Raw genomic sequence first — 14427 nt, forward strand, 5'->3', positions numbered from 1 at the left:
GCCAGGCACCGTCATAGCAGTTTGATAAAGCACCGTGGGCAAGGTTGCAGAGAAGCAGCTTTTGACATGGACTTTAAAAGAGGCTTTGGCAGAAGGAGTGGGGAGGAAATGAGATGAAACCTTTCCAGAGGCTGTACCCCACCTCTTTGGACTTACTTGAGGATGGAATGGTCACAAAAAGGCCCATCAGATCGTTTTTGGAGGTGTTTAAAAAGTGTCAAATAAAAGATACTTGTTCCAACAACTGCAGAGCAGCTAATTAGAGGCCCTTCATAGATGATGTTACAGCCATGCCATTTATCTTGTGCAACATTGATGGTGAAAGCAGCAAAAATACAGAATGAGAACCAGAAGTTCGGTGAAGTCTTCCAAAGAATGACACTGTTGCCAGAGGGAGGAGATTTTTTCCGTCTCTGTAAGCCAAGGGGCAAGACCAGAGCAATTGCTACAATGGCTGGTCTATGATAGAAATTTTAAAAGTACAAATAACCATTTAAGAAGGAAAAAGCCACAAATGCACAATCTAATTTTCATTATTTTAATTAATTCTAGTTAAAGGGTTTTTCAAGTGACGTAGCCAAGTCCCAATTGAGTGATTGTTGCTGCAGCCAGAATTGAGTTATTTTGAGTTATTAAAACTGAAACTGTGAAAGGACTTGATTAGGTCCTCGTCAGACATGGTGCCCAAGCTTGCTGAGAGGTGTGGGTTGGTAAAGATCCCATTGGGAAGCTAATCCATCCTTTATTATTTTGTCCTCTGGGCAAAACAAAATGATTCAGATTTGGAAATAAAATAGTCAACGGGAGGAAATGTCATTTGTGCAGTCATGGGAAGTCAACCCTAAGGATTCTTTCTGTATTTTACAACTTGATTTCATTTTTATTTTGTGTCTGAGTCTCCTCATGGAAGAGATTTCCAATAGGTGATGGAATATACAGACAGAAGTGATGGATTGGGGAGAAATCAGCAAGAGAGGTACAGGAAGGCTAGAGCATGTATTAGGTCAGCAGGAAGCATGTGCTGAGAAGAGACAGGAGGAAAATTATGAGGATATGGTGCCATGGAAGGTGAGGGAAGAGAGTGTAAGAGAAGGTAACAGTGACCAACAAGGTGAGATGCTCCCAAACGGTCAAGAAGTGTTAAGGTTGACAAGTGTCCCTTGGAGATGAATGTGACTCTGAGCAGAGCAGTGTTTGAGGGATGGGAGCAGGAGCGAGACCGTAGTGCGAAGAGGCATGAAGGGGAGAGAGTGAGTGTAGACTGAAGTCTGAGTCCATAAATTCACTGTCCTAGGTCTAACAATGAGATCGGCATAAGTCATGGCCTGTTTTCTCCAATCCTCATCCTTTGTTTCCCTAACTAGTCGTCATATGGCATGCTCTCATGGAACACCCTCCTCTGCATGTTCTCTTGTATGTCAGTGTCTCTTCAAATGTGGCCCTGGATTGGATGCAACACTCCAACTAATGTGGTTAGGGCCAAGGATGCTGACTCGTACACTTCTGGTATTGTAAGCTGAGGTTAAATGGGCGAATTGTTAGTCAAGACATAACGTTGGACTGTATTAAGACTATAATCTTCAGGTCAATTTTACATGAATTATAATGGTTTCATAACCATACATAGGATATTATTCCTAGTAAGTTATATTTGACTGTTTTACCTGAAAATTTTTATCACCTCAGGTTCCTCTGTATCCTGATTCTCTGGTCTGTAGAGCATTATTCATTTGCATTTGACCCCTTGGCCATTGGCCTCTTCTTCAAAGATTGATAAAAATGTCAAACAAGATGGTGCCTGTTTCAAATACTCCAAAATGATAGGTTTCTTTGGTTAAAATGATCTATTATTGAACCCTTTTGGGAGAGCACTATTCAAACAACTTGGTAATAATAATATCTGATCTTTACTGAGCACTTCTTATTTGCTGGGTAATTATCACAGCAATGCTGCAATGTAGGAAATATTATTATCCCCATTTGACAGGTGAGATGATTGAGGCAAATACAGGTTGTCCACAGTCACAAAGGTTATAGGTGACAAAGCCAGGTACTTTCTCCAAGGCACTGTGGCTGAGGGCCATTGCTCTAAGCCATGACCCCACACACTCTCTATCTGTACTCTCTTTCATGGTTTTCTGTCACCCTTGGAGGTGGCATGAGAGACTGTCCATGGAGCCCTTGGATCTACCACTCTAGTGACACTATTGCAAAGAGAAATTTATGTTACCTTAGCATGACTTCTTCATAGGTAAGCAATGGTCATTTATTATAATCACCTCTTTCTTCATTACATGCTGGCAAATTATTTTTAGCATCTGATTTAGAATTTTTCCAAAAATTACTGCCAATCTTACTCATCTGTGAGATTCCAGAATAAATCTTTTGCACATTTGTGAAGTCAAACATCTTCTCTTGAGACCTTGCAATCCTCCTATTTTTCTCTGTTCTGCTTTACACTCTTCGTTGCAGGTACGCATTCAGACTAAACCACGTGGGAAAGATTCACGTTTGTGAAAGGACTGCTCCTCTGAGGGAAGTAAGAGGGCTCATGACAAACAGAACGAACTGAAAAGCCAGGAGAGGGCAGGTACAAAGGCAGCTCAGCGGATTCTCCCCTCTTTCTTGGCTTTGTTCCTTCTCCCTGCATACGGATACTCCATTCCCATCTCTCCCCTCAAAAGCTTCCTTGGAGTTTCTGCAACCTCACAATTTTAGCTACAGTACGGCCACCCCAGCCATGACTTTACATGACCATTACCTCAAGTGCTTACAACCAACCAGACTTTCCCTTGGTGACAAGTGACCAGCACAGGTGGCTAATCTTTTTGAGCCTGACAGCAAAGGCGTGGATGCTTATGGATGGGCGCCCCTTAGGCAGTACGAGCAGCTCTGGCCAGGAGCGGTGAGGTCCAGCCCTCCGGCCAGCGTTGCTCACAGACCATGTGTGTGGGCTGAGGCAAAATCTCTGAGCAGGGGCTGGGGCTCTGCTGGCATGCTAAAGCGCCTCGCAAACACCCACGAATTCAGCAGGACCACAAAATTAGCTCTGTAGGAACCGTCCCTTTCAGTACTGCAGGATATAATTCACTTCAGCCTGAAAGAATTCATTTAAAGGAATTGACTGTCTTATCTTCTAAATTGGATTTCAATGTCTATTCTTCCAGTTTAAAAATCCTCCTAAGCATGTGGACTTGTCCTTCATCACGCTGTGCTATCTTCTGCAAGTGTCAGCCCAATTCATATTTTTATCTTTCTTTGGCCCCAGTCACAGCTTTAGAAAATAGACATCCTTTCCAGCTGTGCTGTTTCCCAAAGTTTAGCTAATTTCTATGTGTGCCGATAAAATGGTCAGAAAGCTCCTATGTAGCTCCATGGGTTTCTTCTTGATTTCCTCAGAGGTTTCCCCTTTTTTTGCCCCCAAATTTATTCCTGACTTTGTGGGCAGAATTTAATTTTTTTAGAATTTATCGTTTTTCTTTTCTTTTTTGCTTCTCTTTTTTCTTTCATTTTTACTTTTTTTGGTCCATGGGCTCCCATCTTTTTTTTGAAGTCTGACTCCCTAAAACCTTAGGCCCATCACCGATGTATCCAGTCATCACAGGCTCTCGGGGAATTGATCACTCTCCCCTAATGTTTTGGTCATGTCTACGTTAACAACCACTTCTCTGCTGGCCTGTTAGTCTGGAGTAGCCCATGTCTTCACTATTTTCTTTACTTTTTGGGAGAGGAAAGTATATAAAGAATTCATCAAGGGCCATGCTTTTCTCAGAACAAGACATCTAGGAGATGTCCAGGAGATTAAAATTATCTCCCCATTGCCACCTCTGTGTGTCTCTTTTTGTTGCACTTGTGATGATATATTTCTTTCGTAAAAAATTGCAGTCTCTACTGAGGAAGAAGCTCATGGTGGAGGATAAAGTCCCTATAACTGGCTGCTGAATCTGGTGGCATTCCAGAAGCATCTAGGGATCCTGTTAGAAAAACATATTCCTAGACCTCACCTAGCAGGAGGTGGAGGTGGGGGCAGATGAAAATCCCTGGGGATCCCAAGGGAGCTAGCGCCCCACAAGCCCTTCATCCAGCACTTGAGACCACTGTCTGTAGTCCACTTCCACAATGACAGCACAGTTTATCCTCACTTCATAGCTCTTTCTTGGGGGCTTATAAATATTTCAATGGGTGTCTACTTATCACATACCTTTGAGTGCTATTAAATGTTTTTTTTCAATACGTCTTACTTTTCCATGCTATAGCTGAATTATATGCTTCATCTCATCAAGGCCTGGTGCTACTGTAGTTATTTTTATTTCATTATGCAAAAATGCCAGATTTACTTTGCAGTTTTTGTGTTCTGATTCTAAGCTTTCTCCCTCCTTTCTGTATTTGGCACCTTCGCCACTATCATCTTCCATAACATCCTTTCATATCTTTCTATGCCTTCCCCATTTCCACGATGTCAGTTTCAAGTCCTCTTGATTATGTCAGTGACTTCTGTCAAATGCATTTCCCTCCAGTCTTTATAAGATTCATTTCATCTCTCGCCAAACCCTCTTTCTGATGTCATCCTGTTCACCAGATGTTTATATCATTGTTTTTTACACTCTCATGTGCTCCTTTCCATTGCAAAATACTGTGTTTCACTGAAAGAATGGATGAAAACATCACCAATGTCCCCGAATCTTTCAGTCCTACACCTATGTTTTCTCAGTCTGTAACCTGAGCAACCTTTCCCCACCGTGACTGTGAAGTGTCAGGCCCATGTGATATTGTAATTAGTTGAGGTAATACCGCCTGTTGTTACGAAGAAGTCCTAAATTCTCAGGTGCTTAACACAATACAAGTTTATTTCTCAGTCACATCAGGGTCCAGTGCAGGTGTTTCTTGGCTTCCACGTGGTGATTCAGTAACCCAGACAAAGGGGAAGTCGATGTGGGGAAACCACTGTTGACGCAAATAATCTATAACTAATCTATAAATCACAATTGGGGTGAGTTTATTATGAGCCAGATGTGAACACCATATAGCCTGGGAGAGTCCTTCGACAAAGGAATGGAGCACTCCAAAGAAGTGGGGTGTACAAAGAGGTTATATACCATCAAAGAGCATGTACCACATATGATTGAAACGTCCCTTTTACAATAGTCACGAGACTGCTCTGTCGGCACAGTGATTGATGGACACAGCAGGTCGTAGGTCTGCTGTCTCGGTGGACACAGCAGGGTGGCAGATCTGTTGTCTCGAGCTGGGTGGTCACAGGTGAGCACAGCAGTCAATTCCTGGTCTAGGGAGAGATGCTTATCCTTAAGGAACTGCCAGTGTAGAGGAAGTTGCACCTCTATCCTAAGGCCATTTGTTCTTGTCTTTGGGACATAGCAAATGCTTAAAGCAGATATACAGTGCATGCTCAACAGCCATGTCAGGGCCTTTTGGAAAAACAAGGTCAGGCCGAATCAGGCTTACACCAAATGGCTTCCTCATATACTCCAGTATGTCCTATTGCTTGCCATTTATCACCACATGGCTGTCTCTGCCACAAATGTTGGTAGATTTTCACAAATAAAGAAACCTGTGTTCTAATAAATGTAGGAAATGCCATATTAAACACAGTTAAACAGTTTGTTGTTTTGTTCTGCTTTTCTGTGGTGCTTCCTCAAGCTATTAGTATCCTATTAGTTGCATATTTATTCAACCTTCACTCATTTATCCATTCGCTCAGTCATTCAAATACGTTTTAGAGATGTAGGCCGTGGAAATATACCTGTTTTAGCCTCAGTTTTCCTTGTCTTCATGGTGGAGATAGATGTTAGTTAATTTATCTCACAGTACAAATTTAATTAGAGCTGGGTTAAGGAGTATTGTGGGGTGCTCTGAAGACATGAAGTGGAAGGACCAAGCTCTTCTGTGTGTCTGGAAAGGCATCCTTGAGGAAGACCCAACAAGGTGTCAAGGAAGCTGGAGGTTTCACTAGAGGAAGTTGTGTCTGAGGAACTGACACTGGTGAAAGTGGTCGGGACAGATTTTTATCAGGAGTATACAAGTGCAGCAGGGAAAGAGGATCCACTTCAGCCTGTCCAGAGATGACTGGGCATTTTAAAGGGAGAATCAGGGAGCAGGGAGGGGGACCCACAGGGGCTCGAGCAGAGTCAGGATGTGAGCAATTATAAGGGATGGTCAGCGTTGATGTGCTGAGGCCAGCTGTGTCTGTTAGCTGGCGGTGATGGAAGTTAAGAGTCTTCCTCCCACAGAGACTGGGGGACAAGCTTTCATGATGATTACATTTCAAAGGTATGGCTTTCACATCCCTGAGAAAGACACTCCTGAGTTGTAGGAGATACATATACATCTCAAAAGGACTCAGAGGATTCGCCGTTGTAAGCCTTTGTAGGAAGTGATCTAAGAAAGGGTGGTCAGGGGCCATCCTCAGACGGTGGCTGGAACAAACAGTAAATGCTTTTGGCAGCCTTGAACTTTCTCAGGCAGATACTGTTAAGGGGGGCTAGGATCATCTTAGGGATGTGGCCTTGAGCTGTTAGAAACTATGTTAGTGTTTAAGTCTTTTAATGGGTGGAGGGTGAGTGGATGAAATCATTTGTGCTGAGAGCCTATAGTTTTGTTTTGTTTTGCTAAGGAAGATTAACCCTGAGCTAACATCTGTGCCAATCTTCCCCTATTTTGTAGGTGGGTTGCCCCCACAGCATGGCCATTGACAAGTGGTGTAGGTCTCCACCCAGGAACCGAACCTGGGCCGCCAAAGCAGACTGCACCAAACTTAACCACTAGGCCATAGGCTGGCCTCAAGAGTCTATAGATTTTATAGGCCAAGTTTGAGGCCTAGATGAGAAGGCTAGAGTTGGGTCAAAGAGAGAATCTTTGTCAGAACTGAAAGGAGACCAATGTGGCTGAGGCCAAGCGTGAGGCTTCCAGGCATGCAGGGACCTGCAAGTGTAGCATGTTGTGAGCATGGGAAGAGTTTCAATGACGTCCCTAAGAGCAGCAAGAGATCTTTCAAGAGTGTGAGCAGGGAAATTGCTCATGTTGCTCAGGCTGGCCCTTTTAGAACTCTGGCTTCTAGAATAAATTGAAGGGAGGTAAGAGTACTTGTGGAGATCCAGTAGGAGGGTTGCTGCTGTCCAGATGAAAGAGATGGCACCAGTTCTTCACATTGCTGTGGAGGGAGAACATGGCACAAGGATTTGAGAGTGCTTAGGAGGTAAAATCGACAGAAATGGACAAACCATTGGATCAGGGTGGGGGGGTGGCAGTAATACAGTGAAAGAAAGAACGACATCAGGATGCCCTGTAACAGGCTGCATCCAAGAGCAACAATCAGGAGAGATAGTGGGGCCTCCACTCATGGAGGAAACACCGAGGGGGACACCAAAGGCAACATTCCAGATAGAGTAGTCTTTGCCTCAAATTCTAACTGATTAACATTTATTGGACGTTTGTATTCCACAGAACATTCTTAGGGAAACATTCAAGAGATGTTTTCCATGTTTATTCCACTTTTATTCTCGTACAAAGAAACAAAACTTTTAAGTTCCTGAGATATTAGAAAGTTCTCCTTCACATCTCAAATGTTTATTTTGAGAATTACAGTAATAAATGTCTACCACATGCTAGGCACTATTATAGATACTTTGATAGAGATTGTGGCTTATCCTCACAGTAGTCCAGTAAATGGGTATTTTTATGCTTGTTAACAGACAGGAGAACTGGGACTCAGATAGGGAACAATACTCAAGATCATGCCGCCAGGCAGTGATGGAGCCCAGCTTCGTGCTCAGCTCTGTCTAAACGGGTGTGTCTGCAGCCCACCTGGGTTCAAAGCTTGGTCCCTCCTCAGCAATGTGATCTTGGGCGTGGGATTTATCCTCTAACTGGCTTGGTTTCCTCATGTGTAAAATGGAGGGAATAATTACACCTACTCATAAAGTTGTTATAAGATTAAATGAGATAATCCACACACCTGGCAAATATTGAGTACTCAAGAAATGCTTCTTCTTATCCCCCGACACTCCTTCTGGAGAGAGCTTAGCTCCCATGTGGGCATTCAGATTCTTCCTCCGACCTTTCAGGATGTTGCTTCTCATCCTTATTGCAGCCTCCATCTCTTGGAAGTGCCACCTCCATTCCTCGTGACCTGTCAGTTATGAGTGTGCACAGCTCTTGACAGGACTTTCATCTTTTTTATCCTTTTAAAGACTTTGCATCCTCTCTAATAAGTAAAGGGTAAACAGATGTTTGTGTTTGTAACACACATCACTGCTGATCACATGAAGACATAACAGATTCTGTACAGTTCTCAGAAACAATGAACCTCGATTTCACAATTTTTTGGTTTAAAGATAAACCACAACTCCAGACACTGCTCTGTTGTTCTTGGGAGATTCACTGGAATCAGAACTGCTGAAGCCAGCTCTCTTCTGTCTGCAGACTTCTGTGGGATGCCAATAATAAGCAAAGATCATCTCTTGCTCACTCACAGGAGAATGTCTTATGGGTGCCCAGGCTACATGATGGAATGTACAGTCTTGCTCGGTAGTCTTGGTAACTGTTCAGTCTAGCATAGTGCTTAGGAATGAAGACTCTGGAGCCAGATAGCCAGGGTTTAAACCCAGACTCCGCCACTGACTAGCCAGGTAATGTTGAGCAAGTTACCTACCTTCTAAGTGCCTTACTTTCCCCATCTGTAAAATGGGTTAATCAGTGTAAATGAGTTTATATATATATATATGTATATATATAAAGAGCCAGAACAAAGCCTGGCACATAGTGAACACTTACATAAATGTTCACTCTCGTTATTTGCACTGATCCTGATAGAAGAGAAGCACCTCAGTTAGCTATAGAGAAGTTCACAGATAGAGAGCATTCAATTCTTTAGGCTGAGATATAATTAATGGTTCTTTCCTCCAGACATGTACTCTTCCTCTTCTTTCTGTCTGCAGCCTACTTCATTAATGCGTTTTGATACCTCTCACAAAGGATAAAACGATGTCAATATTTTAGTCCACTTATTTTACTCCAAGCTCTGTTAAGAAATATAATGAAGAAAATGTTAATTCCGTTAACTAACAGGAGTGTTGGGTATTATCACTGTAGCTTAAAAAATTGTTTTCCTCATTCTCTATTATTACAGAGAATAAGGACTTTGCGGTATTCTCGAACTTAACAATTCTTATTTTTAAAAAATAATTACTAATGAAGGAAACAAGAAAAATTCTTCTTGAATAGTTGTTGCCTTTCAGATTGTTGAATTACTAAACTTCTATGTACCTTGGTTTCCAGAACTTTAAAACGAGGATAGCAATACTGCCTGCATTATAAAGCTGCTAGGAATTTTAAATTAGCTAATACATACAAAGGACCTAGAACAATCCTCAGCTATAAATATGATTTATTATTATTTCAACATAAACGCAATTTTATACATTACTTTTTGCTCTCAAAAATATTTTGCAGTAAATGAAAATCTATGGTTTCCAAAACAGCCTTCTTAATGGTGAATAACATAGATTGGCCCCACATGTTGAAAGCAGGGCTTGGCCTCTCAGTTTTTCTACAAAAGCCACAAGGATTCTATATCTGAATCTGAGAAGAGTAGTGGTTAAGATCCCATTTGCTGGTTGGAGAGATGCAAAGAAGCAGGAGAGATTTCACATCTTAGCAGCAATGGGTCTGAGCTGACTTTCATCATCCTGGCACCTCCTTGAGCACTTCCTGGGCAAATGAGTCATGCTTCCTAGAACTGTCTGTCAGAGGAAGTTTGCTTCTAGGATGCCTGGCATTTTGCTTAGAATTCAGAGATAAGCTATTTCAATTCTGAGGGCAACTGCTTTTCCAAAACAGGCATAAAAAGTGATAGCAGTATACCAAACAATTCAATTTATGTCTCCATGCCAGATGCGAGTCTGGCATTGTACTGAGCATGATCTGGATTCCAAAGGAGTCTAGAATGAAATGCATCCATTGGTTAATTAGGCCACATACTTTTTAGTGTTGTTAAGCGTTACAAGATGCATTCTCTAAGAAATTTAAGACTCCAAAGTTGCCCGAATAAAATGTGTTTTTTTCTAATTATAGAAAATTAAAAGGAGAGATGTTTATCTCAATGTGATCCAAATCCCTTTCCTCAAAAGGAAATGCTGATCTTTTCTGACCATCCCTCATAAAGAAGAATTTTCAAGCGATTGCGTTAATTTGCCGCAGTTAATGAAGCAAACACACCAGCCTTCAAAGGAGAGCCTTTGCCCTCAGATTCAAAAGAAAGTGTGTTTCCCTTCTCATTGTTCTCTCAAACATGAAGGACAGAATCAGGATGAATAATAATCAGGCCTACCAATAATTTCCACTCTACCCTGAAGCCAGTTAAAATTGCATTCAATGCTCAAAACTTGAAATTGCTCTTTCCACACTTCCTTTCCTGGTGGTCCTCACCTGGCTCTGCCCCTCAGACAGGCCATGTGTAGTGAGTGCATGGAAAATCTCTTCCGCCACCTAACAGACACACACAGGAATAAGAATACAAAGGTCAGGGCCGAGTGGTTAAGTTCGCACACTCTGCTTCGGCGGCCCAGGGTTTCACTGGATCGGATCCTGGGTGCAGGCCTAGCACTGCTCATTAAGCCATGCTCAGGTGGCATCCTGCATGGCAGAGCCAGAAGGACCCACAACTAGAATATACAACCGTGTACTGGGGGGAGCTTTGGAGAGAAGAAGAAGAGAAAAAAAAAAAGAAAGATTGGCAACAGATGTTAGCTCAGGTGCCAATCTTAAAAAAAGAATACAAATGTCAGAATGCTAAATTTTGAAATTAGAAATTGTTGTGCATTTTGATCAATTATATTGATTGTCTACTTTTGAAAATGGGAAAGATTTCCAATTGCAACATTTCAGAATTTTTTAAAAAAATGCCATCTTTACCCTTCAGTTCTTACATTTACTATTTATTTAATAGGTTTTCTTCTCCCACTCTCCCTGAATTGCAGAAACGTCTCTGTGGCAGGCTCTAGGTCCTTCCAGCTCAAGGTGCTATGATTTCCTGGTGTTCTCTGAACCACATTCTGAGTCCATCTGTAGCGCAGGCTGAGGCTTTCAGGAGGCAGGATGATATTTTAGAAAAATGTTCAGTGTTTTACTGCGGTTCGTGGAACTAAATGTTCATGTATACAAGGGAGAGTACGCTTGGCTTTCAAAGCATTTCACTTACCACCAGGGAGGGAATGAGGCACTGATTGCTCCATCAGCGACTGTCAACACTTATGTTTGCTAGAAGTCTTTAGTCCCCGAACATCTGAAGGAATTCTGTTTTAATAAAGAATTGGTCTAATTAATAATAAAAACCTAGCTATGCTAAGAAAGGAAGCATTAGGGACAAAATATGGTTTTAAATTAATGCTGAAGGAGATTGCCTTACATAATGACATTTTAATGGGCTCATTTTCATGTATAATGTTGAGGTATGTATAAAAGACTATGCAGATAGACAGTGTAATATTTTCAGCAGACCAGCTGATATCTGAGAAGCTGAAGGGGTATGGAATTCTGAGACTGAGAAAACATTACAAATGCGTATCTACAGTGCTGTGTCCATAGGTCCCCAAAGATAATACTTTAAACATAAATTTATCTGATCACACAGGAATACATAGTCATGGTGGAAATTCGTAAAATATAGAAAAACCTAGATAAAATAAAAATAACCTAAATTACCTCACTACTACTAATATTTGGTGGTATTTATTTCCTGTACTCTCTCCCTATATATTTATATTAATAGTCAAAGGGGATGATTCTGTACATATTATCCTATGACTTTTTCCTATGTAACAATGGCTTGTGAATGTTTCTCCATATTATTTATTATACCACATCATTTACAATATTGCGTATTCTAGCATCACAATACAGCCACCATGTCTCATTGTGGAACAATTAGAATCTTTTCAAATTTTCACTATTATAAACAATGCTGAGATAAACATCTTTGTAGTTAAATCTTTGCACACATCCATTACTAGATAATGATTTAAAACAAGCCCAAAAAACGAACAAACCCAAATCAGACTTTGTGGTCTCTAAAATGAGTAATGTGTAGAAAGCAGAAAAAATCTCATTGTAGAGCGGACAGCAACCGGCTACAATGGGAGGGAGACTATATGGTCTGTGTTTGAGACAGACCTCTAACTCAGAATGGCACAAAGTAACTCAGAGCGTGGTCTTTCGATGGGTTTCTTGCTCTTATGCAAAGCCCAGCATTATGAGTAATTGTTTAATTTTAGATAGGGATGTCATATTTCCTGCCCCACCTTGTGAGCATGTGGCAGTGTGGCTTTGCCTGTGCCGGGGGGAAGATGTGTGCCTATATATCAGAGTGCTCTGTGCGTGGCGTGTGTCTAATGGAGGAGACATCGCCTCCCGGGGCCATCATGGAGCCATCTAGAGTCTACCACTCTCTGCTTATTAGCATTCCTCTTCAACATCTGCCTAATTTACCCTCCACAACTGGATGACATTTTTACCCCCCTAGGCTTTTCTTATCCACAGTGGGAGCATTTTACCCTACTCTATGAATCTCATTTGGCAATTTCTACCCTTGTGCCAGGAGTATTTCAAAGCCCGTCAAATTGAAAGTAAACTCTGAAAGTTCTAAGCTTATTCAGGAGGTTAGTGTGTAAACTTGGGCAACAACATTCTTAATAACTACTCTAATAAGGCAGTTTCCATAGATCTTGTAACAATTGTTTCTTGGGGTGGGGAAAATCTGAAGAGGTGCTCCAAGATTCACCAATTCCCACCCCTTTGCAGCTTCAGTGGCTAAGCAACTAGAGCCGCAGCCTGGCTGGACAGAAAGGGGAGAGGAGGCTGGAACGGGAAAAAACACACAGAGAGCCATTTTTCTTACCAGTTGTCTCTTCCTATCCACCTCACCAGGGCAGCCTTGACAGATTTCCTAACCTGTCTTCACCACCATCCTATTTTATCATCCACCATCTCCCTCAACTCCAGCACACGTACTACGCTTACATTCTCCCCAGCAGCGTGATCTGCACTGGGCTATGGACCCCACCCGTGGCCTCAGTCTCCACACAGAACCAGGTCGTCATAGCAACACGCTGCAAGTAATGGCTGTCTATCTCCTCCCAAGTGATTCATTGACTCGCTGCTTCCCTGTCTGCTGGGCCAGGGATGATTTCTGTGAAATGTTTTATATGAGTCAGCTCAAGTTCTCTCTACCCATCATATTTTTTCTCTCAAAGCTATTTCTGGAGTGGTTTCTTTGGAAAAATGTTAGTTCCCTTTGCCTCTGACCAAGAGTTAGAATAACATTTTGAGCACATTCTCCATGCCAGGCCTCACACTCAACCTGTTACGTGATTTGTCTCCTTTGCTGTTTACAACAACATTAGGAGATAAGAACTGTTACGATGCCAGATTTATAAAGACCTTTCAGCTTAGAGAGGTTAAGTAATTTTCACAAGATTATATTCTAAGCAAATTTTAGAGCTGGATTGGACTATGAACCTAGAGCCTGACACAAACCACATTGAATATTCTCTGTATGTTCCTATAATAAAATTACTTTCCTGTTTCTAAGTGAAATATAATCTTCTGTTAGTTACATTGACTTCAAAAAGCCATGCTATGAACTCACTGAGCCTAGTTCTCAGAAATTTAGCTATCTTCTTTACATTGACCAGAATTTTTGTTCTCCGCAAATATTAGGGGATTCTCTGCTACATCTAGAATTCTCCCTCACAGCAGATGAATTATTTCAATCACATATTAAACTCTAAAGGATAAAATTTTTTTCGAGATTTGTCATAGGAAATGGACCAAATTTTTTTCCAGAAATTTCTCCATATTTGAATGATATCATCCCAAAGAAATTTTGATTTAATTTCTCTGTATGGACTATGTTTAACTAATTCTTAAAATTAATCCTCCACTATAAAAAAGAATTTTCTTGCAGAAAAACTTCAAGTAAATAAGAAAAACAATACTGGAAAAAGTATGAATTATATGCCAATCTAAAATAGAAAGGGCTGCGTCTTAGTTGTTACTCACTGTGATTCTAAAATGGGTTTAGAAAAGAACCCATACAGCCTGTGCTCAGATATATGAGACAGTTAATTATAATTTCATTAATTACAATCACTAATTTCAAAGTCATAAAACAATTTAGCAAGAAAGAGGCACTTGAAAAGCACACTTCTGTTTTGAAAGTTCTTGCAGTTCATAAAGTTGACTCCCACTGAGGGGACAGATTGAGGTACACATTAGCTAACTCTGGGTTCCTCCAGACTTGAGTTGCAATGATTCCTAAAGTATCTACAAAACCCTAATCATACAAAAATTGGACTATCTCTGTCAGGGATGTATCTTTGGCTTTATATCTTCCACCTTGTATGTATGGGTCCT

The 14427-nt window shown here is 41.3% G+C and overlaps 1 protein-coding gene and 1 long non-coding RNA gene across 4 annotated transcripts in view; one reads left to right on the forward strand and one right to left on the reverse strand.

The window, feature by feature from the left end:
- Positions 1-14427, forward strand: part of CUBN (cubilin) — a 256261-nt gene that overhangs the window by 73886 nt on the left and 167948 nt on the right. The window lies entirely within an intron of this gene.
- Positions 4976-13064, reverse strand: LOC102149893 (uncharacterized). 2 transcript variants are annotated; one of them, XR_002804939.2, is made up of 4 exons: positions 12911-13064; positions 11216-11310; positions 7973-9037; positions 4976-7168 (listed from the first exon to the last, which is right to left on the reverse strand). It is a non-coding gene; the product is annotated as an uncharacterized lncRNA (long non-coding RNA). The 2 variants fall into 2 exon arrangements; XR_289739.3 differs by lacking the exon at positions 4976-7168 and having other exon boundaries at positions 7487-9037; positions 12911-13059.

The sequence above is a fragment of the Equus caballus genome, chromosome 29, assembly GCF_041296265.1.
Source record: "Equus caballus isolate H_3958 breed thoroughbred chromosome 29, TB-T2T, whole genome shotgun sequence".
Classification (NCBI taxonomy): domain Eukaryota; kingdom Metazoa; phylum Chordata; class Mammalia; order Perissodactyla; family Equidae; genus Equus; species Equus caballus.